At 42.9% G+C, this 25420-nt stretch overlaps 1 long non-coding RNA gene across 1 annotated transcript; it reads right to left on the bottom strand.

The window, feature by feature from the left end:
• Positions 1–14606: 14606 nt before the first annotated feature.
• Positions 14607–22790, bottom strand: LOC113602836 (uncharacterized). Its single transcript, XR_008300318.1, has 2 exons — positions 22452–22790; positions 14607–15494 (listed from the first exon to the last, which is right to left on the bottom strand). It is a non-coding gene; the product is annotated as an uncharacterized LOC113602836 (long non-coding RNA).
• Positions 22791–25420: the final 2630 nt, after the last annotated feature.

Genomic DNA, 25420 nt, shown 5'->3' with positions numbered 1-25420 from the left:
AATAGTACATTACTATAATTTTCATTTAAATAGTAAAGTGTTTTAAAAAGAAATTTAAATAATAACATAATAAATCTCATGTATTTTTCTTTAGTTTCTTCATTCTTTTGAGTAGATCCACATTTTCATCTGGTAACATTTTCCTTCTACTTGAAGGATTTCCTTTAACATTTCTTGCACTGGGGTGCTGCTGGTGATACATCCTTTCAGCTTTTGTATGATTGAAAAGGTATTTCATTGAGTGTAGAATTCTGGGTTGATAGTCATTTTTCCTGTAGTATTTTAAGCATGTTGCCTCACTGGCTTCTCATTTGCATAGTTTCAGTTGATGGATTTGCGATCTACCTTATTTTGTTTGTATGTAACACGTGGCTTTTTTCTACCTGCTTGTAAGCTTTTCTATTTACCACTGCTTTTGAAAAGTTTGATTATTGTATGTCTCGGTACAGTCTTATGTTTCTTGTGCTTGGAATTCATTGGGATGTTTGGATGACTTTTGTGGGAAGATATTTTGAGACAATGCCAGTATTGTTTCCTAATTAAACCTCTACACATGGGCCTTGACATCCATGGGTGGCTCGAGCTGAATCCCATAGAAGTTGGTCTTAACACATAGTCCATTTTATTTTCCAAAGGCATCAGCTATCCTATGGAAGATTAGTTCTGGCAGTAACTGCTCTAATCTCCACTGAAGATCAATATCAGAAGAAAAACCATATCTTAAAGAAGTAGTTCTACTCATTTAACCATCCATCCATCCATCCATATGTACATACTAGTTCCATTCATCCAGTGAATATTTATAACACTTTTATATGTGACAGGCAGTGGAAACACAAAAATCATGAGACAGTGCTGACATCTAATAATGTCTGGCTTTGGCAGGGGAAAATAATGTCAACAACAATTTACAGTTCGGTGTGATTGCAACAATGTATTATAATGTGGGTAGGTATAAAATATATGAAGTTTCAAAGGCATATAAACTTTATTAGCCTATAAAGGAAGGTTTCCTAGAGAGGTAATATTGGAGCTTGGCTCTTTAAGGTGAGTAGAAGCTTGGGAGATATTTGATGAGAGTGAGAATAAGCAGAACGTCCCAGTTAGAAGAAGCAGCATGGGATAATGCAGGGTAAAAGGACGTAGAAGTAGTTCCTGGTCTGCAGGAGGGGGAGAGTAGGGAGGGAGGAAAGGAGACTGGTGGTAGGGCAGGAGGAAGACACTGGAAGAACTGAGGTGAGGCCAAGCTGGTGGGGAGAAGAATTGCTTTGATCATGCTAAAGAGTGTGGTTCTTACTCACCAGGGTTCCCTCTAAAAATACGCATTCCTGGGTCCTGTCCTAAAGCTATTAAATTAGAACCCCCACAGCAGATCTGGGAATCTGTATCTTAAGAAACACTGAAGGTTTGGGAGTTAACTGCTATAAGTCAAAGGGTGCTACTTAATGCTTTAAAACAGAGTACAGTAATCATGTTGGTGTCTCAGAAAGATCACTGCAGGACTCATGGAGGATGACTCCAAAAGCAGAGCAGGTGGACACAAACATGCGGAGCACAGTCACAGCACTTTGCCACTTATTTGCAATACGCAGAGTGCTAAGCCCTAGCTTTGCTGGAGCTGATCCTGGCCGAATGTAAGGAATTTGTGGAGACGACTTGATCGAAACCGCCCCCGTTGTCTCTTGCCTCTGATTAAGTCAGGCTGAAAAGATGATCTGGGCATGAAGATGCTCGAGAGTGGGCTGTTAGAAGACACTGGCCAACAAGGCTTGCCAAATGTCCCTTTGTTGACTCTGTGTATTGCTCGATGTTCACTAGTAAGAGCTGTGGTGGATGCAGTGGATTAGCACTCAACATCTGCTTCACTCTTTCTCGCGTGATGGCTTTCAAACCTCTCCTCCAACTCAATCCACAGTGAGAAAATCATCGTATGTGCTGTCCAGCGCCCGCAAATGCATGTGTTGCACAAACCAATACTCAACCTCACTGAGTTGATGCCCTCCACGATTTCTATTCTGCTCTATTTCATTTCTTCCAGGGCTTTTATGATTAACGAACGATGGGTCCTTAGCCCCCATGTGAAGCCAACTGTTGTAACGTGATTTCCTATATAACAGAGGCTGGAAGGCAAAAGACATTTTACTGCTCACTGCGGCTAGAATTCCAGATATTTCTAGGCTCTACAAACCAAATGCTTTCATAGTGCTCTTGTTACTTCTGCTGGGCAAGCACGTCACGGAAGTGGTTTGTCCTTCTTGCACTGCCAGCAGAGGTTTTGTCGTGAGCATAGGCATCTTTCACAGGTACCAAGAAGAAAGACAAGGGGGCCTGTTTTTGCTGGTGACATTTGTATCAGGCACAGAATGGTTCTTGGGTCTGTAGCATTTATGACTTCGTAAGCATAATCAGAAAAGTTTCTGATTGCAGTGGCTTCAAGACCAAGGCCTGAAGAGTCCTGATCTTAGAGTGGTGGCTGTTGCTTTGGGTACCCAGTACTATGGGGTGCTTGGGGAGAGGAGAGGAAGGTTACCAAAAACTCCCTCCAAAGACTTTCTGTCTACCCTTCCAATGATTCTATGTGCCTTAAAACAAAACAAAACAAAACAAACGAAACAAAAACGACCAAGCAAAACAACCTGCAGTAAATCTCTACCTGTCTCAATTATCTAGAGGAGATTCTATTCTCTGCCAGGGACCTTGGACACCGAGTAATCAGTCTACTGAAGTACGAATGAAATACTAAGACATGGGTGCTCAGGACTTTCCTAAGCTTTCACCCATCAAAAATGATCTGAGTCCAGTCACAAAATGAAAGAGAGACAGCTGTATCTAACATCATGAGTCAATCTTAGACACACAAGGTTGAACAAAAGTAGCAAAACATACAAGTGTGTGGTTCTGTTGATATAAAGTTGAGAACATAGGCAAATGGGGCCATATTGCTCCTAGATCCATCTATACTTAGGGGCTAGATCAATAAAGAAAAGATGTTCACCATAAAAGTGGGGAGAGTGGGCATGTGATTGGTAAGGGTCATGGAGAGACGTCTCGGATGCTGGCTATGTTCTATTTTTGACCCAAATGGTGATTTCACAGGTGTTTGGTTTGTGTACTTTCCTGTATGTGCGCTGCATCTTATCTTCTCTCACTCACACAAAGGATGAACATCTGAATAAACAAAAATTTTAATAGGGATTTACACACCTTCAGGGTTAAAAAATAATTGATGATCATCCAAGCCATCTACTCATTTGATGCTTGAATCTCCCTAAGACCTCTTCTGTCCTCTGCTTGACCTCTTCTGAAGAGCTAGACTTGGGTAGATGGTACTCATGAGAGCAGTAACACAACCAGGCAAGTAACAGGGGAGCCCCCTAGCTTTGTTGTCATGTAATTGTGGTTGTCCACCCTCTTCCTTCAATTCCCAACTGCCAGGTCACTGCAGATCATATTGAAAGACCTTGGAATGCTCAGCAAATCTCACAGTGAACCTTTGCACCCTCAGGACATAACTTGCTTCTCCCGGATCCTTAGGTGTCGTAACTTCTTTTATTCAGCAGGGGATACCCATTTTTATTAGGATTTGTTATCCACTTGTTATCCATCCAACAAATATCCATTGTTATTTGGTATTGCTGACAAGAGGCGAGTAAGACAGCAATTACCAATCCAATTAAAGAGAAAGGGATACAAAACCTATGCGTTACCTTGAAGTCTGTATTGCTTTCTTTTTCAAATGAGCTACTGAGTTTGGGAAGGGGTTTTGGGAGAGCAGAAATGAAGGATGAGACAGAAAGAATACTCCACTCTGAATATAGTCTCATTTTCTATTTTCGGACTCTACAGGATGACCTGGTGAATTGAGCAGGTAAGAGACAAGTGGCCTGGACCTAAATGATCATCCACTGGAGGGAAAGATACAACAGAAAGGTTTTCACTGCTCCGGTCTTCAGAGAGAGATGCAATTTATTTGGGGGGGGGGGGGGCGGGGAACCAATGTTGTCAGGATTAAAGATTAATGCCCTAAATCTTTTCAAGCAAAAGTTGTTATGTCGGCTTTAAATAATACATTCCTTTTACAAGTTCAACTTTTTGTTTTTAAGGAAACATAACCTTTGCAAGAGAATTTTTCCAAAAGTTGTTCACCTTTTCCTCCTGCCTCACAATAATTTAAAGATTTTTCTGTTGATTAGAGTTTCCTTAATAAATGGGCATGATACATAAGGATAATATGTCTTTTGTTTGTCCATCAAATATCTGCTAAATGAGTAACAATGAACAAATGAAAAAAAAATATTATGGAAGAATAAATAACCACTTGGAACCAGGTAGTTCTTTTTGATATATACAAAGGTTACACATTTTCATGAGAATGACTTCTGACTTCTGAATTACAGGTAATGATTCTGTTATAACAAAAGACAAAACGAAGTAAAGCTGCCTCTCTCCTCTATGCAGGCAAAAGAAAGTTGAAAAATGAAACAATTATCTGGATAATTCAGACAAAAAATCAACTATTGAGGGAAAGGAGGCCCTTTTTTCCTGGCCCAAATTAATTTGAGCCATCCAATAACATGACCCGCTAGAGTGGAATTTGGCATTAAAGAGGCTTGTCTTGGCTCCTGTCCAGCAGGGTTTAGTTACTGAATTCCTTAAAGGACATTGTTCAAACATGGTCTCCCATGTAACTGGGTTCCAAAGCATGAGCTGCAAGAACCTTGACATCACCAGGCGACTCCAGGGTATTACTCCCTTGGATCGAATTATCCAGAAAATCACTCTCATTCCAGTTCACCTTTCTGCCTTAGACAAAAGTTAAGTGTATTGCCCCAAATCTGCTACATAATAATTACATGCGAAAGCTTTGCCTGCCAAGTCTGTTCATAAATATGATCTCAGTTCCTAGACTGCATAGATAGAAACCAATGGGCAAAGGGTGACGGCTATTTGGTAACCCCTCTCTCACTACCTTGATCTTCCACATTTCCATTCCTCTGAATGCACATTTGATTAGTGAAATAATTGCGTCGATTTCATGAAGGGTAGAAATCACGGCACTTGAACTGCCTACTATTCTAACGTGTCTTGCACGACTCTTAATTTGTTCCCTGAACCCTCGCTTACCAACTGGAGAAAACACAGGGCGGTCTTGCTGAGAGTAACCAAGTTGCAGAAATCGCAACTGTGGCCTTTTGCTTGCTTTCCTAGGGTTTGCACAGCTTTGCTGGCCACGTCTGAGCAAGGTTTTTTTGTAAAATGACCTGGGGTTAGGCATTCTGCCCATGTGCACACCTGGCAGATCGAATCCTCCTATCCTTGGGAACTCGGATCCATGCTGAGTTCCCATTTTCTCTGACTGCAAAACAGACAGGGACCAGCTGGTGAGTGCTGACACGGCTCACACTACTGGCGAGAACACTACTTCAGTGTTCTGCGTTTGCTCATTATTTATCAATGGGGAGATATTTCTCCGGAGAAAAGCATGTCCTTTGTCTTCTGACGGAAAGTCCATTCTTCCAATGGGAGATGACCTAGAGAGGAAAAACTGATAATTCATTTCCCATGTGGAAGTTTTCATTTTAAAGGTTTGAGTTCAAATAAAAGAAGTGAATTGTGGGCCTAGAAAGATCAGATACCTAACTTTTTGCCAAAGCGATGTGATTTCTAATAGCTGGTCATGCCATCTCTCATCAAGCAGGCTGCTTTTATCACCAAGCACATATTATTGTTATAAGTACCATTAACTAATCGAATGTAACTTCACACCGGAAATAGTTACTCACATCGTCAGCCTCAAGGCAGCAAATAATTCAGCGCTGTGCTTGAAGTGTTCATGTAGACAAAGCACTTTCCTACATGACCCCATGGGCCTCTCCTGAGCCTGGGGAATGTGGGGGATAGAAAAGTGGGGAATCAGGCACTTAGCTAATAAAGCGGTGAGGAGGATCTTTTAATACCGGCCCTTTCCTTTTCGATCTTCCACAAACTTTCCATTCTTAGGTGGGATAACATTTTAAACATGTAAAAAAAAAAAAAAAAAAAAAGGATTTTTTTTATCCTTTACCTGAAATTAAAAACTCTCAAGATCTTATTCTTTCCTCCTCTTCTTTTTCTTCTTTCCCTCCCCTACTCTGTCTCCTTTTCTTCTTTTCTTTTCTTGTTCTTGGTCTTGCTAGATCGAATATCAGAGTCCCTTTGCTCTTTGAATTATTCATGCTACTCTGATTAACATTGTATTCATATTCATCCAAAGAAGCTTATTGCGCTTAAGTTTTCCAACCATGAAACTAATGGAGCATAATGGAAATGTAACGGATACTTAGCTATTGTCCTGAAAATAGGTCTCATTACAATTATAAGTAAGAGATATTAAAAATAACCGTAAAGCGGGAGGCATATTTATGCTCTTCTGAAGAAGAATAGACTTATTTATAGGTGGGGAGACATTCCGTAAGATAAGCGGAAATTAATCACATTGCTGAAGTTTTCAAAGAGGTTAGAGTCCAAATTAAATATAGAAGGGCAAACCAGTTTCTTCCTCTTGCGTGTTTTAATGAAGACTAGAGAGGCTGGAGAAATATTTATATTCTTTTATTCATATTTTCAGGATTGCCTCATGTCTCGATTCTTTTTCAAATCACTCATTTAAGTGAGGGTACTTCAAAGCGAGTATGGGTATTGTCAACTCCTCGTATCTTAAAAAAAAAAAAAAGAAAAAGAAAAAAAAGGGGAGATTTAATGGGGCTGGAAATTTAAAAACAACAGATGTACTCAAAGCGTGATTACTGCCATGAGTAAGACATAACGGGGGAGTTTCACTACTTTCCGTAGCTTTGGTTGACGGCTGATTGTATCGTAGAGAAACTGGAGCCCCAGAGTAGCGCTAAGACCATCTCTAGGAAACTGCTGATTTCCCTTGGAGTGCAACAGATAAGGAGCTGTTTCTCTCTAAACATAGCTATCTAACTGCTTTGTGGTTAACAAGAGACCCTGCAAAGAATGATGGGTAATGCATTTAAGGATGAACATCAAAATGTGCCCTGTGGTGAGAGAGGACATTGTGCTCCCAAATGCCAGCTGTATCACGCTGATGGAGTTCAAGGGTACAGGGGGACTTCGAGTCCTCCACCAATGGATGGACGTGGAGAAGTGAGCCGGACTCCAGAATCCAAGGTCAGAAAGAGACTCCCAACAGCACAAGTGTGCTGAAGTCAGATCTCTTCCCTTCTGGCCCCAGATTTTTTTTTTTTTTTTTTTTTCCTCTCCGCAGAGCTACATAGCTCAGTCATGACGCCTTGAGCGAGAAAACAACGTCTTCAGACAGTGGCTGAGATAAGAAAAACGAGGCGAAGCTGAGTCCCAGGCACAATGGTGTGCATGTTGATATCACTGAATTATGAACTATTTCCTTTTAATCCAGTTTCAAAAGATGACTTCCTCCATATGCAATTAATTCCCCATATAACTAGAAGGAACTGCATATTTTAGAACAGTTGTGTCATCAGGATGAATGTTTAAACAATCTCTGTGGTCTCTTTCCCACAAACCGATTTAACATGTATATAAAGAGGCTTTTGGAATGAGCACTTTACATTTGCTTCTCAAACTTCAGCGTCTGTTTTCAGTAAATATTGAAGATGAAACTTCCCTCATTCATGCCTGGGGGACTGGCCAATTGCAACCGAGGAATGCAGTTCTTGGGCTCTCATGAATAAAATTCTTCAGTTGTGAACCTAGTCTTTCTCAGGCCATGTCAACAGGGCCACAACAGAATGGATGTAGGATAAACCATTCATGGCAGTTGACCGAGCTAGTCACAGATTAATATTCTAATTAATACCCAAAATAGTGAGAGTCACACAGACCTGGGTTTAAATCCTGACTCTGGCACTTACAGATCGGATGACCACATACCCTTGTTTGCCCGTGGTGGCCCCAGTTCACTCTTACTGCTCTGATGTAAATTAAGGGCGCCCCTTTCAAAAGTGCCCCAGCTTGAGCCAGAATGTCTATGGTCACCCTGCTAATAGCGATACCCAGCTTAGGTCTCTATGCCCTCACTTTCTATGGGTGCACCCGTATGTGTTGGGGATCTATCCTAGAGACATATCGCATAGGCCAAAATCATCAAAACTGATGATGCAAATAACTTACCGTTAATTCAAATGCAACCATATGCGTAACAACATAATTCACTGAATTTTGAAGGTGTGGGTTTTCTCCCCACATATTGGGTTTCTCTTCTTTTCCCATTTCAAGTAGGAACCAGCTCCTTCCTTCAGGGAGTTTTGCAGGATGAAAGGCAGAAGCCCCAGAAAACTGTGGCTTTTCCTGTTTTTTCTTTGCTTTCTCTTTTTGTAAATACCTACAGCCATTGAGGAAATAAGTGCCCCAGACTCTAAGGAAGAGGGACAAAGCATGGGGGGGTGGGGAGGGTAGGGAGTCAGAGGGAAGCTCTTCTACAGAATGGGGCAGGGGAGGATTGCAAACACCGCAGAGAAGGTGAGCAGAGGGGGTGGTAACTAAAGCCATGGGCAGGACCGCCAAGGAATTTGCAGGACACAGTGCAAAATGAAACCATGGGTCCCTTGTTCCAGTCTGAAGATGGCAACAGCAGAGCATTAAAACAAATCCGGGGTTCTTCTGAGCACAAGGTGGTGTGAAACTACACGGGTCCTGTGGCCACGCAGCTGCAGAGGAGGTGACTTCTTGGTGTGCCAAGAGGGAGGCATCCTCCACAAAGCCCCCTAACCCCCAATGGCGCCACCAAAATCCAGGGTACCACGGCGGGCCTCATGGTGCAGATGTCCGTGGTGCCTTGACAGATGGGACATCCCTTCCTCAATCGTCCTCATTTCCCGAGTAAACCTTCTGGTGTGACTTTGGGTAGGAGAGGGCGCCCTAACAAGGACGAGATGGATGCTCTTGCCACTTTAGAGGAAGGATGGAGGCTGAGAGTCAGAAAACAAAGTTGATTTAAAGAAATAAAGAAATTGATATGTTTTGCACACTTCAGTTTGTGGACTAAAATTTATTCCACATATGCTTTTATAAATATTTAAGAATATAAAACCAAATGTTTAATATAAGATCCACATTGTAAATATTCCTTTGAGAGTCTTTTTCTGCATGGACTGGAATGGCTGAGCTTCTTAAAATATAAGTTCATGAAGTGGAGGCGAAGATGCCTGCTTTCTTGGTAAACCTCCATGAAATACCCACAGGCTTTCTTCGCTGCTGCAAGGACTTTGATCTGCATTTAAAATTCAGATTGTTTGTCTCAGACATTTTCCGTATCCATTTCATGTGCAAAAAGCTCTGGGAGTCACTGAATGGTAGGTTCTGTGGGATGAGAAGTTCCATGGTTTGGGTTAACTGTATATGTGAACACCTTACGTATGACGGTAAATGCTTTTTGGTTTTTGTTTTTTTAAAGAAAAGGCGATTCTTTGTATGATATTTGAGCAAGTTACTTAACGTGCTACAGTATTTTTGTCTATGAAATGCGGATCATACCTGCTTCTTGGGGCGTTGTCAGAGCTCACTGGACGTGACTCTGCCATGTTGGTCCCACAGTGGTAACACAATTTCTAGTTCATATTTAGCTCATGGTTCATGGGTTGTTACCTCGAACGTACCTGCTCACGCTCTCTGTCTCTCTCGCTCTCTCTCTTTTTCTTAGTTGTAAACAACAGAATCCCCAGCCACCATAGAGTTCTGGGAATTTTTTGGTTTTAACATGAAGATAATTGATTTGTCCCCAAAAGGACAAATTAGCACCAATTTCCTCAGATACCCGGGGATGACAGAACAGATTATTTCATGTTCCTGCCAGCCACCCCAGGCCTTGGGCAGAGAGTGAATCATTGAGGATTAGAATAAAAAACAAAAAACAAAAAACAAAAAATCAGAGATTGTAGTCTTTAATGACTTTAAAGACTTCTGGGGATGCCCAAGGAACTCCCTCATGCATGGGGTCCCAGACGCCTCCTCCCTATTCTGCCAGAGGAAACTCCAGAGGAAACTCAACTCTGTTTTATATATTGTCCATCTAAGTAAGATTTTGTTTAACGGAATGGCACAGCTAAAAAACGAAATAAAAACATTTGGGGGCGCCTGGGTGGCGCAGTCGGTTAAGCGTCCGACTTCAGCCAGGTCACGATCTCGCGCTCCGTGGGTTCGAGCCCCGCGTCAGGCTCTGGGCTGATGGCTCAGAGCCTGGAGCCTGCTTCCGATTCTGTGTCTCCCTCTCTCTCTGCCCCTCCCCCGTTCATGCTCTGTCTCTCTCTGTCCCAAATATAAATAAACGTTGAAAAAAAAAATTTAAGAACAAAACAAAACAAAACATTTGAATATCACTGATCTGGTCCAACCCCCACCTCTTAGAGTTGATGAAACTGAGAACTAGAAAATTAGGTGTTTAATCAAGATCACGCAGCTAGTCAGTAGCCGAGGTAGGAGTAAATGGAGGTCGGCTCCAGCCCTGTGTGGTTTTCCTTCTAGCAGGCTGCCTCTTGCAGGAAGATGAAGCTAAAATCACAGATGTTTCGGGGTCAGGATTTACACCTTACGAATCAGCTGTACAAAAACAGTAGCTTATTTGTTTTCTATAACTGATTTAATCTTGCTCTGAAGCTCTCGTTCCTACAGATGGCAGGAATAAACTTGCTAAGGAACAGTCTCTTCCAGGGTGAATAAAAGGGGAGGGGGGCTGAATTTGCTCATGTCCATGGCGAAATTCCCTATCAGAGCCAATTCTCCACCTTCTAAGGACCTTCCCTCCTCCCTTCTTCCCAAGATGGTGACTGGGTAATGGGGGGATTTAAGGATCCTCAGGGAACAGGAGGAGGCAGGTCTTTCTCAGATTGTCTTTCTCTGCCAGCTCCTGCTGTTCTACAGCTGAGTTGTGACTCCTCTCCATCGTTGGGCACCAGCCTCTGCCCTCCCTTCATGTGCTTTGTAAGTGTCTGCAGCTGGTGTAATTTGTGGTCTACTCTCAGCGAGGGCCATCTATGGTGACCGCTCCCAGGGAGCAAGGCCATCTCTCCCTGGGAAAATTCTAACCATAGTACCAGTGCCATGGGAAGGCCGTCATCAGAACAGAACTGACCCCCGTTCAGGCAAGCTCCTCTTTATCAGGCACCTAACAAACTGGAAATTCATTACATTTCGCATACATCCTTCCCTTAACTCTTCCTTGAAGTAAAATATCAAAAGCAGACATGTAATTATTTTAAAAGGTAGATCTTCTTGTTAAAGGCAAGTGAGTAAAAACATTTATGCCCTTCCTCTTCCTAAAAATCCAATGAAAACAATAAATGGAACAAAAATAGGAGGGAAAATCTCCCCATCATGAATGAAACAAGGAACCAGCTACAATCCCAAACCACAAACTATATTGTTTGGGGTTTTGCCAAATATTGTGGGCATGGATGGAGATGAGGGAGGCGCTTAATGCTGACAAATGCCTCCTTGGATCTCAAATGGGATCTATATTTCTCTAAAATTGAGTGGGATGGCCCTGAAAACTCAAGCCACTGATCCTTTGTTTGGAGAGGGGAGATTGAAGTACGTGAATGAGACATGGGAGAAATGGGGACTTTCCTTAAGAGATACCGAGTTTGAGATGTTACAGATTTTTCACTTCTTTGCGCTTTTCTGAGTTTTCTGAAACTTGTTATATGAGTGCTTTTCGCCAAAAGGATAGCCATTCTAATAAGTAAAAGCCGAACACAAAACAAAACAAACAGAAAACCCCAAAGCAACTAGTTTTATCAGTTGTGTGTAAAAGGATTAAAGGATAATTAACAGCTACGTCAGCATTCTTCTTGGGGACAGACAGTCTCTATTATAATACCTTCATGGGTAATTGAGTATAAAAGACAAATCAGATCCAGAGTCTGGAAGAAGACGGAAGGCTAGAGTGAAAACCAAATTGTTCTGCATTCAAATCTGGGCACAACTAGTAGGGCTTGGTGGAGATTATGACACCTGAGAGGCAAGCAGGAAGAGAAGAGGGAAGGGACCCAAGAAACAGTGGGCGTGGTGCCAGGGGTTGTGGTGCTCTTAGAATCTCTGTGAGTAGAAGTGGCCAAGAGTCTTCCTAACCTTGAGAATGGGGAGGTCTTTAAGTTATTGTCATTACCGTGACACAAAGACCTCCTTCAACCTTCTGCTACACCCACAAGGGTCTTGGCTTTGTTTCCTCTGTTATTTATCTATCTATCTATCATCTATCTACCTATCTATCTAATCTATCTCATGAGGTTGGGTAGAAATAAAGGGAACCAAAAAGATGGGATAGCACTTGTGGATAGGAAATGATGGCAGAATTATAAGCTCTAAATCAGGGCTGATTTGGAAAAGCCACAAGCTCCTCCCATTCCACAACCCCACCCATTTACAGTCTATTCCAAACTGCTTCTACATGCCTGCAAAGGGGTTTGAGCTACTTTCATTGGTACCATACTATAAGCTTTGGGTTGAGAAGAAGGGTGGGACCATTTGGATAGAGATCAAGTCAGAAGTCATTATAAGGACATCCTGTCTACACACTCAGCTTAATCCTTTCTAGACCACTTCTCTCCTCTCCCAGTTCATTCACCACATGTAAAAATAAGGGGGAAAAAAAATCCAACAGATGAGAAAGAGGGTAATACAATGATTCTTACTGGTATCTGGAGACTGTTCAAAGATCTCAGTCCTTGCTAAGATATCTGACTACTATTTTGAGTCCAGAACATATTCCTTCTCATTATAGTCTTTCTTCCTCTGAAGAATCTTCTAGTTAAATAGTAAGGACTTCTAGTAACACTAATTTTTCAAACTATTATCTATTGAAAGCCCAAAGTTCCAAGACAAATTGTCTCTCAACACACCCATTAAAAAATAGTGGAGAAAAAAAAACAGGACAACCAAAGATTTGTAAAATTTCCAGTTTAAAAAATAGAAGAATGGGAAACCTCGGCAGTCATTAAGCCATAAGGAAATAATCAGTCCTGTTGAATAAGAATAGTGATGACTTCCAGCTCAGGTATTTACTTGGTTGGTGATTCTAGAAGCTGCCCTCTGGGATGAACTCCCTGCTAATTATCCCATGTTAATTCATGCTTGGTGAGTAATAAAGAACATAGCTTTCTTGGAAAATACACACCTTCCATACACTTCTTCATGCTGGTGCAGAACTAGTGGCCTAGGATTAGTTTTAAGGATAAAATCACAGGCGGTTGCCAGCCAGGCTTGAGGTGTCTTTGACAGTGGGTTTCCTAAAAATCTTAGTTGCCCTCTCTTCCACTTCCTGTCAACTGCATGTGCATACAGACACAGCCAGAGATCCTGTGTGGACCATCTTTAAATAGGAAGATTCCCTCTCTTTACATGTGACATTAGTGATCTGTCTCTTCCTACTCCTTCTTCGATGTCTGCTTCCTTGAGACAATTTGAAATCATAACTTTTCATGGTAAGAACCTGAAAATTTTCCAATGGGTCTGAACCTGAACCTGAAATTTTCCAATGGGTCTGAACAAGGTTTTTTGCTGAGAACTTTTCTTTTTTTAATTTTCATTTTAGAGAGACAGAGAAAGAGTGCGAGTGGGGGAAGGGCAGAAGGGGAGAGAGAGAGAGAGAGAGAGAGAGAATCCTAAGCAGTCTCCATACTCCACATGGAGCCCAACTCATGATGCCACAACCCCAGGATCACGACCTGAGTCAAAAATCTAGAGACACTCAACTGACTGAGCCATCCAGGTGCCCCTCTTACAGAGAACTCTTAATTGACGGGATAAGGTCACACAGCATTTCCAGCTGAGGCTACTATCTTGATGTCATTGTTTCTAAGTGCTTTTTGGGGGGATAAAGAAGTGGTTGTCTTTGTCAGCCTTTCAAAGCTCCAGATCTTGGGGATTTTCTCCACCTCAGGTTGTGGCCACAGTCAGAGGGCACCTCCTTTAGGAAAGGAGTAATGGCTAACCCTAATACTTGGTGCATGACAAAAGATACCTCACCTCTACCCAGCTGTGGCTCCCATCCCCAAACCCAATTCCACATTGTAGATTTACCCTACTTTCACTGACCAAATGTGTTTATTAGTTTTTCTTTTCTTTTGCCTGCCTGCTTTCTTTCTTTCTTTCTTTCTCTTTTTTTCTCTTTCTTTTTTCATTCTTTCTCGCTCTTTCTTTTAATTGCAAACTATAAAATCCATGCTGCTTTAAGCAGAATTCATTAAACGTTATTTATTAAGATGCATCGGGAGATCTGAAGAAGAAGAAGCTCAAGGCTAAACCCCTAGGAATGCAGCTCAGAACCTCATACTGAAGGGATATTGCTGCCACCACCACCTTCACCTGCAAAATGAAGGCACAGTGCTCAGAATCCAGTCTGTTTCCTCATGTTGCTGACTTCCAGGTCAGAGTTTCATGTGGGTGTTTGATTGGTGGATCTTAGGGCACATGCCTGCTCTTTGGCTGCAAGGGATGCTGGGAAGTTCTTACCTGGGAAAGTAAGACTGGTGTAAGAAACTACGAAAATGTAGAGCAGGGGTATGACAGAATGGCAGGTATCTGTTAACGGAAAATTTCTTGTTAAAGTTTATTTACTTATTTTGAGAGAGAGAGAGAGAGAGAGAGAGAGCACAAGTGGGGGAGGGGCAGAGAGTGAGAGGGAGAGAGAAACCCAAGCAGGCTCCTGTGCTGTTGGCATAGAGCCTGACTCAGGGCTTGGGGCTCAAACTCACGAACCATGAGATCATGACCTGAGCAGAGATCAAGAGTCAGACGCTTAACCAACTGACTGAGCCATCCAGGCACGCTGAGAATTTTTGTTTTTTTTTTTCATGAACAATTTTTTCACAAGACCCCCAGAAAGATTCAGGCTTCAGAGCCACTACGTACCGCAGAGAGTGAAGATGAAGCATGAGGCTAAAACACAGTTTGGTTGAAGGTCTATAGAAGGTAGATCTCTGGGTTCCCTCATCCACCTCTGTGCAGCCAGGCATTTATATTTCCACCCTTCCGGTCCTCTTCTCTCTCTTCTTAGAAGACTAGACATTTGTTCTCTGCTGAAGTCCCATGCTCAGGGATGCCAGGCCGAGAGGAGGACCAGGCCAAGGTGCTAAACTGAAAACAAGGAGATGAAGTTAAATCTTGCTTGGTAAGTGTGGAAATGATCTATTTTCAAACCCTGAAGTGATACTTTCGGCTATCTCCAGCTATATTCCTGACGCAGGCATATTAGGAAACTCCGCTCTAATTCCAGGCATCTTTGCTGTGGGCTGGGGGAAGGGGGATGGAGTGGGTTGTATTGATCATTTGCTTCTTCTCTCACAACACACAGGGATGGAGTTCTCATTCTCTTCTTCCAGGAATCTGTCCTGCTATTCCATTCCATGCCACCCGGTGAGGCTCCCAAGAGTGTTCTGCACAAGCCTGTTTCCAGTTTAGGACGCAAGCAAAATGGTGTCCGGGTTGTATTTAGTTTTGTTTCCACCACAGGTAACCTAGACATCGTAGAAAGACAGCCAAATTATCAAGCACAATAGCTAATAGCTGAAATAAGCACACTTTTCTTCCTAACTAAAGTTCAGAATTTTATGGGCGAGAAAAGATGGCTTTCCCAGGTTCCAAGTGTCCAGGATCCTGACACTGCATGCCATCTGCTGGTCTTAATCTGTATAGCTCCGGAGTAACTCCAGAGAGGGAACAAAGGGAACCCTCACCTCCTTCAGAGGCGGAGACTCCAACAGGTCTTCTGCTACAAGTTTTAGACATGAACACGTCCAGACCACCACCTTAAGAGGAATGAGGAGAATGAGGGCTATCCTATTTGGGCACGTATCTCAAAATTGTCATCATCCGCTTAAAGTTCATTACCACAATGACATTCCTACTTATTTTCCCAGGTGTTGTAGAGTTTTGGGATGGGAATAAAATTTCACTTCTAGAAACACAAGTTAGAGCACCCTGTATTTTACACCAACCCTCCTCTTTGAAACACAGGGTGTCTTTTAAGGAATTGTGTCTCAGAGTCTATACCAGGCTAATGTTGTAAGACTGCATCCTACCGAATGATCTTCCTTGGGTTTCAATCTTTGTTTTCTGCTGTGGCTTTTTTCAGTGGCTGCCAGATAGCAGATACATGCAACCCACACCTTCTTAAATAGAAAATATCACTAAATAATCTTAAATAATGGAGGCCAATTCTACTCTTTTCCCTGTTCCTTGTATTAAATTGCCTTTCTGAGAACAAACTGAGGGTTGATGGGGGGGGTGGGAGGGAGGGATGAGCATGGGTGTTGTATGGAAACCAATTTGACAGTAAATTTCATATTTACAGAAATAATAAAAAATAAATTGCCTTTGATCAAAATTAAATTATTTGAGCAAAGCAGTGCTGGCCGTCTCAATGGGGTACCTAGAAAGACATGGTAAGGCAGCTACAGGTTTACTTTCAAAGTTTACTGCCAACCTTTTATAAACCCAAACACAAACAAACAAAAGTTTCTTTCACGGGGCACACATTTCTATTTGATCCAATAATCCATCAAAATGAGTGACAGAAAAATCACAGATATTCCTGCATATGAAAAAATGTACTTAAGTCTGACCATTGTTTGCAAAATTGTAGCACCAAAATACACTATCAACGCTGAAAAAAAGGAAAAGAAAAGAAAAGAAAATGGTAAAAACAGTGTTTTCATAGAGTCTATGGCCAACCTACATGCAAAAACTTAGAATTCCAGAAACTAAGCCATTAGCCCAGAAGTGGAGAAAATTCCTGAGTCTTGTTCAATCAAGTCACTTTGATAACACGCACTCACTAGCTTGTATAAATCTAAAATATCCAAGGGATTCTTTCCCTGACGTCTTGTACAGTGAATACAATGAGCCATTAATTGATAAAGTCATTGGCTTGGCATCTGCCCTGGCTGTTCCCTGCAAGAACATGCAGGTCTAGAAAACACCACAAGAAGGCTTGGTAGTTGGGGAAGAGGCGCAGTGGAGGGCAGGCGGTGGCACATGGATGTTTTCCAATCCTGCACAGACCACTGATAGAGCCTTCGATAGGCCATCCTTATTCCACACTCAATGTATGGCGACCATAATGGCCAAAATGCAGATTCTGAATTCTTGGGTCAGTTCTGCTGTTTAGGTCTCCAGGTACAGAGAGACAATAGCAGGTGGGAATAAAGAGGTATTGAGGTCTAGGCTGGATATCCTGAAAGCTGAGTTCCAGACCCAGTGTTGCCAGAAGTTAGCGAAGAGCCTTTCAGAAGCTGATTTACCTTTCCAAGTTGCAATTTTCTCGTCTTCCAACTCCTACTCGTACCCCTTTCTCACTTTCCCCTGCCCGCCCCCTGCACCTTTCCAGGCTGGGGAGAGGATGGGGAGCAGGAGAAAGTTCCGTGAGCTCCCTTCTCAAGGTGCTAGAGTAGTGGGCCCAAGTCCAATGGAGTAATTTTTAAAAACACATGCCTGGCCCGTCCCCCTCCCTGAATTTGGGCCAACCCATTATTTGACCCTTCCTTTCTCAGTTTTTCTTCTCCCTCCCTTGGGTTCTTTCCTGTCCTTCTGTGTCTATATCCACAACCTCCTTTCCTGGTACCCAACAAATGCTCCCAATTCTGTTTCACTTTGTTGGCCTAAAATGCAATATTCCCATGGCTATATGTTATGCCTTTTTAAAAATGTTGTGTGGATGGGTAGTTGAACTTACAGCAGAAAGTAGGGAAAATATAGAAAGGCCCATAATAATGACAATGATAATGATGATGATGATAGCCATGGTTTTATTGAGCACTTGCTCTTTGCCAGGCAATGTGGAAAGCATTTCACATGTATTCATTCATTTAATTCTCCACTAGATAAGTGCTGCTATTATCTCCATTTTGCAGGTAAGGAAACTGAGGCACCGAGATGTTAAATGACATAAAAGAGAAAGTTAAAAGTTACCCACAAAATCATGCTGAGAATAACAATAACCACCCTGAAATCCTTATTTCTGCGTGAATGGAAGGCCCCTTGCCTCATGCATACATTTATTCTCTAAAAGCAATTTTGAAGCAATTCTGTGCTGCCCTGGGGCCAGCTGTGGATTTAAGGACCTTTCCTGATAACACATTTGAGGCATGACCTTTTTTCATTAAATGCAGAGGGGACTTCTGGCCAGTGGAAGGAAGAAGTAGACTGAAATTCACTGCCATCCTACATCCTACATCCTTACTCCTAGATCTGGTCATCCCAAAGACAAAAATCCAAAGAAGAACACAAGATCTTGCCAATAGCCAGCCTTGGAAATGAAAGTATTATAAATAGCAATCAAAAAGTGCCTACTACGTCTGCCCTGAGAGCAGTCACTTCAGTAACTGATATGTGTCCCAGGAGAACAAGTGTTGTCTTACTCCCATTAGTGATGGCAGAAACTATAACACACACACACACACACACACACACACACACACACACACTATGCGTGTCTGAGAACAGGGAAGTGCTCATGATGGAGGAGAATGAGAACCACTGAACAGAATGTGTGTGTGTGTGTGGTATGATGGCAAACATTGTTTAAAAAAGGGGGGGGTGGGGGGACCCATATGCACTGCAAAAGTACTGGAATTAAAAAAAAAATAGAAAAATTAGTGATTCTGCCTAAGGAAAGGTTATAGGGGATTTTTCTTTTCTTTTATCTTTTTTTGTTTTTTTTTCTTTTCTCTTCTCTTTTCTTTTAGATCCCCAAATTTCTACAAAGAACGCATATTATTTTTAAGCTCAAAATGGAGGTCAATGAGGTCATCTTAAAAAAAAAGGCTCTACAAGTCGATTAACAGTTGAGTCAGTAGATTATATTCAAGTGAAATTCAGAGTTCTTATTTTGTAAAAGGGAAGAAAACTAGTATTTATTAGCTAAGCATTTTCTCTTACATTACCTTAGGCAAGCTTTGTAAGGCTTTGTGTTTTTGAAGGTTTGTTCGTTTGTTTTTTAAATTTTTTTCATGTTTATTTATTTTTGAGAGAGAGAAACAGAGACAGAGCATGAGAGGGGGAAGGGCAGAGAGAGAGGAAGACACAGAATCTGAAGCAGGCTCCAGGCTCTGAGCTGTCAGCACAGAGTCCGATGTGGGGCTCAAATGAACTCACGACCGTGTGAGGTCGTGTGAGATCATGACCTGAGCCGAAGTTGGACGTTTAACTGACTGAGCCACCCAGGCGCCCCTGGCTTTGTAAGGCTTTGTAAAGTCAGTATTCTGTAGCTGTGGGGACATTAAGTAATGTGCCCAAGGTCACTCCCTGAGAAGGGGCAGAATGTCCAATTCCTACTGACTCCCAAACTCAGATTCTGTTCTCCAGACCAATGGTGTTCCACTATTTTATCTTCTAACACAAGTATAGTAACTATTTTCCTCTATGGTTCTTGGAAGCAGCAATGGAGAGAGAGTAAGGATGGGGAGTGAGGCAGGCAGTACCTCTCAGAACTAGCTGAAGGCTCCCACGTGATCTGGGTTTGCTCTGACTCTATCCTCTGTCCCCCCGAAGATGTGGAAGTCTCAGGGGACCCATTGAGTCACAAACATGATTTCCAGGACAAGTGAGAAGGACCATCAGCAAAACACGTCTCCAGAGATACCCTTTGGCTTAAGAATCTCTGTGCCTTTGGCTAAAATGCACTCGGCTGGTGTAAAACTGAATTATCCAATAGATTTCTTTCTCTGAGCATAAAGATGCCTTAAACCCTATCACTCTTAGCAACAAATAAGTTTGCCAACTTCTCTCCCAAGTGGACAAGAGGGTGACTATGAACTCCAAGGAAGACACATACATGGAAGGCAAGAAGGGCACCGAAAAGCCACGAGATCTACATGCCCTTCTTCACAGCCCTGCCAATGGCTGGCCTTGATTATAATATTTAGGTTTCTGTGTTTATATCTTGTCAAAGGAAAGCAGAATATCACATTCTATCAAGTCGCTTGAAAAGAACCACTGATTTACAACTCCGAGGCACTAACAGAGTGTTTGATTTAAAGAAGTGTATCTATGTAACTGAAATAAACACACCACACTCCAGAAAGTCTGTAGAGAGCTTCTCTGGGAGTAAATGGCAAAGAAGAACCACGACTTGTTTATATTCCTTCCCTTGCCTACGGGTTATCAGGGCCTTTTTCATCACCTTGGAGGGAAAACAAATGATCAAAAGAGGGGTGACCCCTGTCCCTTCCATATCTCCTTCCTGGTATGTCAAAAGGCTTTCCAGCAAGGCAGGGCAAGCTAATTATTTTCTTCTAATCAATCAGCTATTTTAATGATGTGTGACACTCCTGATCTATCAGTGCCATTAAGATAATGTCTGCTCTGTTGGGTGGCAGAGAGTATACACACAGTTGACTAGCCAGCCTAGACCCTCTACAAATTCAAACTCATATTCATCTGGGTATGTATTCCAGGGTCTCAAGAGGGAAAATCAGACCCGGACTCCCCTGTCTAGGTGGAAAGGACTTGAGGAATTACTGAAATGTAAATCTGCCTCCAAAGGCCTACCACAGAATCTGAAATTTCCACTTATTCCTTTGAGGATTTTTAAAAAATTGTTACATGCATGTATGCACGTACATCGGTACGTAAGTATGTACGTATGTACTTATGTATGTATTTTTGGGTCTTCGAGAGAAGTCACTGTTAAAAAAAAAAAAAAATCCCCGAACGTACTGAGGTGTTACCATTTCTTTCCAAAGTACCTCAGAAATCTTTGTCAGAACAGCCGCCTTTCAGAATGCAAAGACACAAAAAGAAAGATCCGGAATACAGTCTTGGTGTCCCAGCTCTACTACTCCGGGGAAGGCGGAAATCAGTGGGAGAGCAGGAGGATCCTTGGGGAAGGAGTGGGAGACACAGTGTTAAGAGAAGGTGGGAAATTCTGACAAGAGCAGGGACCTAAGTTAACACGAACACAAACTCAGTTCTGCTCACCAGGTTGCTAGAAGTCTGCCCTTCAGATCGTCCATATACTAAGCAGAGAGTGAGTCCTCATTCTCACGGGCCTGAGTTCACAAGCACAGGCCAAGCAGAAGTCTACTGGTGGCCGCCGGGGAGAGAAAGAGTGGAGAGAGTGAGCGTGGCTGTGCCGCAGGCCTCGGCCTTCCTGACAGCCTCACCCCAGGGCAGGCCGCTCCTCCTCCTCCTCACTTTCTCTTTGGCTTCGGCACTCTAGCAGTCTCAGGAAATCAGATGGGGAACTCGCTGGTCTCTGTCTCGCCAGCTGACAGTGGCCCCGACCAGATGTTTCGCCGGAAGTTTTCACACCCCTCTCCCATTAGGCGGTAATGGCACTGGGGCTGCAGGGGGAGGGAGGGGTGCTGGGCTGCTGGGCCACAGCTGGCAAGCAGCTTTTGTTCTGGATGACTTCAGCTTGAAAATCTGCCTTGAGAATGTTCTCCTCTCAAAGGAAGGGAAAACCCTATCAAGGCATGGACACAGGCTGCTTTCACCTCTGAATGGGGCCGGTGCGGGGGAAGGGTGCCATCCTCCCTGTTCATAGGCAGCTCTTTGTTCGACGGTGGGGGTTGGGGGGAAGGATTTGGGACACCACCATCAACCCTGCCGCTTGGCAGAATTCACCAGGAGTGGCCAGCTTGCCCTGCATCCTGTCTCTCTCTGCGGTGTGTGTAAAAATCTGTAGGCTCCTTGTAAAGGTATACTCCATGTCTCCTGTCCTCAGAGAGCTCCCCATTACAGCATAGGGGTACAGAAATATGAACACAGAATTACAATAAGGTGTCAAAAATGCTAATAGGGATCTATGTGTGTAGTGTGGAGACACAAAAGAGAGATAAGAGAAAGCCTCACAGAAGAAGAAAGAGTGGTATGGGTCTTAAGGCAGAATGAGTAGGAGTTTGGAAATCAGGTGAGGGGAACAGGCAGTCCAGACAGAAGGAGCTGTGTGTGCAAAGACACGGAGGAAGGGGGAAATTGTGGCCTATACAACTGCCTGTACTTTTCTGTGAGAATGAAGGGGAAAGAAGTTCAAAATTTATTTACTGCTTTCCTCAGGAGGCCTGGAAATGCCTAGCTGGAGGCCCAGGACTCCCACCTGGAGAACCTGTGGCTGCCAGGGCCTGAACAGATCTTACCTCCTCCCTCAGGCAGCCCTCCAGCCCAGGCCCCTTCCTCTTCACAGAGCTAGCGAAAGAAGCATATCGGTTCTAAGACACTATGACTGCCATTGCTTGGGCTGGAGCATTTGGCTACGTTCCCGGCCTCTCGTCCCCTTCACTCCCAACTCCCTGATAAACCACAGACAGTCAGCCCGGGTTTTTTGCAGGGTTGGGGAGCGGTGGAATTGATTCCCCCACAGTCAGGGAGAGTTGGGGGCTACCATGTCCCCTTCGCAGACTGCACGACCCCCATCTTGGGTTGGGGGGCTCCGTCAGCAAATGACTAGGAAACAAATGGAAAAAGATACTCACCTTTATGAGAGCTCAAAGCAATGGTTATTTCACTGCAGAACGTCCTCAGAGCCAAAGGTGGCTGGGTTGGTGGAGACCCTGGGAGACTGAAGCAGTGTGTCTGGAGAGCAGTTCCAGAATCTGTAGCTTGAAAAATGCTCATTTGCTTTTGCTCAGTAATTTCTCTTCTGGGAATGGGTCCTAAGGTAAACAGCAGGCATGGCGGAAGAAAAGATTTGTGTACAAAGCTGTATCTCATAGCCTGTTACAACTGGGGAAATGGAAACAGTCTAACAATAGGGCAGTGGTTATGGAATTCAGCGTCCCCTGTAGGAAGATAATGAGGCCTTAAAAAAAGATGCTTGAAAAAAAAAGCCTTAATGATGTGGGAAAATATGCATAACGTTATATCATGCCCAATTGTCTTAATGGTAGTAACAACTCCACCGAGGAAAATTGCGAAGAAAGAAATTTAAAAGCAATATGCCAAAGTGACACCTTGATTGGCTATAAATCTGGTACTTTGGGCTTTTTGTTTTGTTTTTGTTATTTTGTTCTCTCTTCTCTTGCTTCTCTGTGACTTTCTGAATTTTCTACGTTTTTCTTTCACCGAAAGAAAAAATAATAATAAACCAAAAAAAATCTCTTGGAAAAAAAAAATTTATTTACTGCTTTGGCAAATATTTCCCGGACACCATCTTATGTTTCAAGCACTAAGGTATGGTGGGGAAACACAAATGAATGTGAACTTCCTGGAGCTTATGGGTGGACAAAAGAAAATAAATAAGCACATAAATTATAAACCAGGGCAGCTGCTTTGAAGGAAGTACAGTAGTCCCCCCTTACCCACAGTTGCATTTTCTGTGCTTTCGGTTACCCGAGGTCAACTGTGATCTAGAAGCAGACGACCCTCCTTCCGACAGACCGTCATGTCAATAGCAGCCTAATGCTATGTCACAACGCCTACACCATTCACCTCACTTTGCCTCATCACGTAGGCATTTAATCATTTCACATCATCCCAAGAAGAAGCATGAGTACAGAACATTAAGGTATTTTGAAAGAAACCACATTCACATAACTTTTAGTACAGCGTATTATTATAATTGTTTCATTATTATTGTTGGTCTCTTACTGTGCCTAATTTATAAATTAAATTTTATCATAGGAAAAAATTGTCTGTATAAAGTTCAGTCCTATCCACAGTTTTAGGCATCCAGTGGAGAGCTTGGGAACATATCCCCTACAGATTAGGGGTGACTACTGTAATCAGAGTTTATAATAGAGAAAAAGAAAGCAAGGGAGGGTTTGCCTTAGACAGGATGCTAGGGAGGCCTCTTGGAGGTGAGGGGGGATAATCAGCCAGAGAAGAGCCTTCCCAGCTGCAGAAACAGCCCATGCAAAGGTCCTGAGGCAGACAGAGGTTTGGAAAATTTGGGAATCAGAAAAAGTCACTATGGATGGTGGGTAAGGAGAGAAGAAAAAGGTAGGAGATACCTTTGATGACTTCTTAAAGGGCTAGATCATGCAGGGTTTTGTAGATGAAAGCAAAGGGTTTGGAGTCTTTTTAAAGCACAAGGAGAAGATACAGCATTGTTCTAAACAGAAGAGAGACATAATCTGAATTTAGCTGAGAAAAAACTGCTGACTTTTGTGTGACGAATATATTGAAGGAAGTCAAGAATAAAAAGAATAAGAATAAGAATAAAAATTCCCCCTAGCCCGCTAAGAGCTTATGGTGACTCAGCCAACAGTGGTAACAATAGATATGGGAGAGGTGCATGGATTTGCGGTATTAGTTTGTCATTTTGGTTCTCTTTCCTGTCTCACAGTACTTTCTCTCTTTTGGGTGTCATAATTTAAGCTCCTCCAAGAACACTACACCATTTACCTTTATCCTTTCACTGTAACAAGTACGTGATAAGTGTCCTTGGTCTAGAAAAGAAGGAGGAGCCACAGAGAGCTGAGGTGGAGACTCCAGCCCAATGACCCCTCATCACAAGAGACTCTTGGAGCTTCCCTGGCCTTCTTTGCTCATCCATCTCCCTGCCCAGCCCTGTCTAGGGTGCCCACCTCAGGCTGAAATTAGAGAACTGTTCCTGGAGAAGAGTAGCTGAAGCCAATCTCCCGCCTCCCAGACACAAAGTACTCATTAAAAGCCATTCTTCCCATAGTCTTTCTTGCTTCCTGGGGTCTGGGTAGAAGACACTCACAGGCATTTCTGTGCATGAGCAGCGTTGGCACATTTCCGGGACGTGTTACATTGTCTCCTCTCCATCCTTGACCCTGAGGTCTGGCAGATTACCCATTTACATGTCCAGGGACATGTCTGCAGAAGGAGATCAGATTGCTTTATAATTTATAAGGTGCCTCCCTCTAAAAATCTTTGAGGGAAGCCTCAGTCATTATCAGGATCCTAATTCGGTCTTCAGAAAGTCTCCACACAACCTCCCCTTTTGAGAAATAGGAAGATTTATGTCACATTCTCTTGTACGAGACTTCATCGATTCTTTAAATATGCTTTGCCGTGACTAGAAAATGATTATCCCAATGTGCGTGTGTGTAATCGCCAATACATAACACATTAGCGTTTATAAATCACTTTCGCATATATCTTCTTTTACTACAACCCCATTTTACAGATGAGATGAGTCTCAGAGAGGTAAGGTTATGCAGGTATTGGCATATAACTTGTAAGTTCCAACAATGGAGACTTGTAAGTTCCAACAATGCAGACTGTGTTTGCATTGTTCTCCATTATATCTCTGAAGCCTAACAGAGTGCCTGGCACGTAGTAAGTGTTTGATAAGTATTTGAGGAATTAATTAAGAAATGAATTAGCGATACCTTCACACAGCTGGAATTAAAATTCTGAATTCTAGGGGCGCCTGGGTGGCTCAGTCGGTTAAGCATCTGACCTTGGCTGAGGTCATGGTCTCACAGTTCATGGGTTCGAGCCCCACGTCGGGCTCCGTGCCGACAGCACAGAG

This window comes from Acinonyx jubatus, chromosome B4, assembly GCF_027475565.1.
Source record: "Acinonyx jubatus isolate Ajub_Pintada_27869175 chromosome B4, VMU_Ajub_asm_v1.0, whole genome shotgun sequence".
Lineage (NCBI taxonomy): Eukaryota > Metazoa > Chordata > Mammalia > Carnivora > Felidae > Acinonyx > Acinonyx jubatus.
Note: the sequence above shows the minus strand (reverse complement) of the source record. Positions and strands in the feature narration are given on the sequence as shown.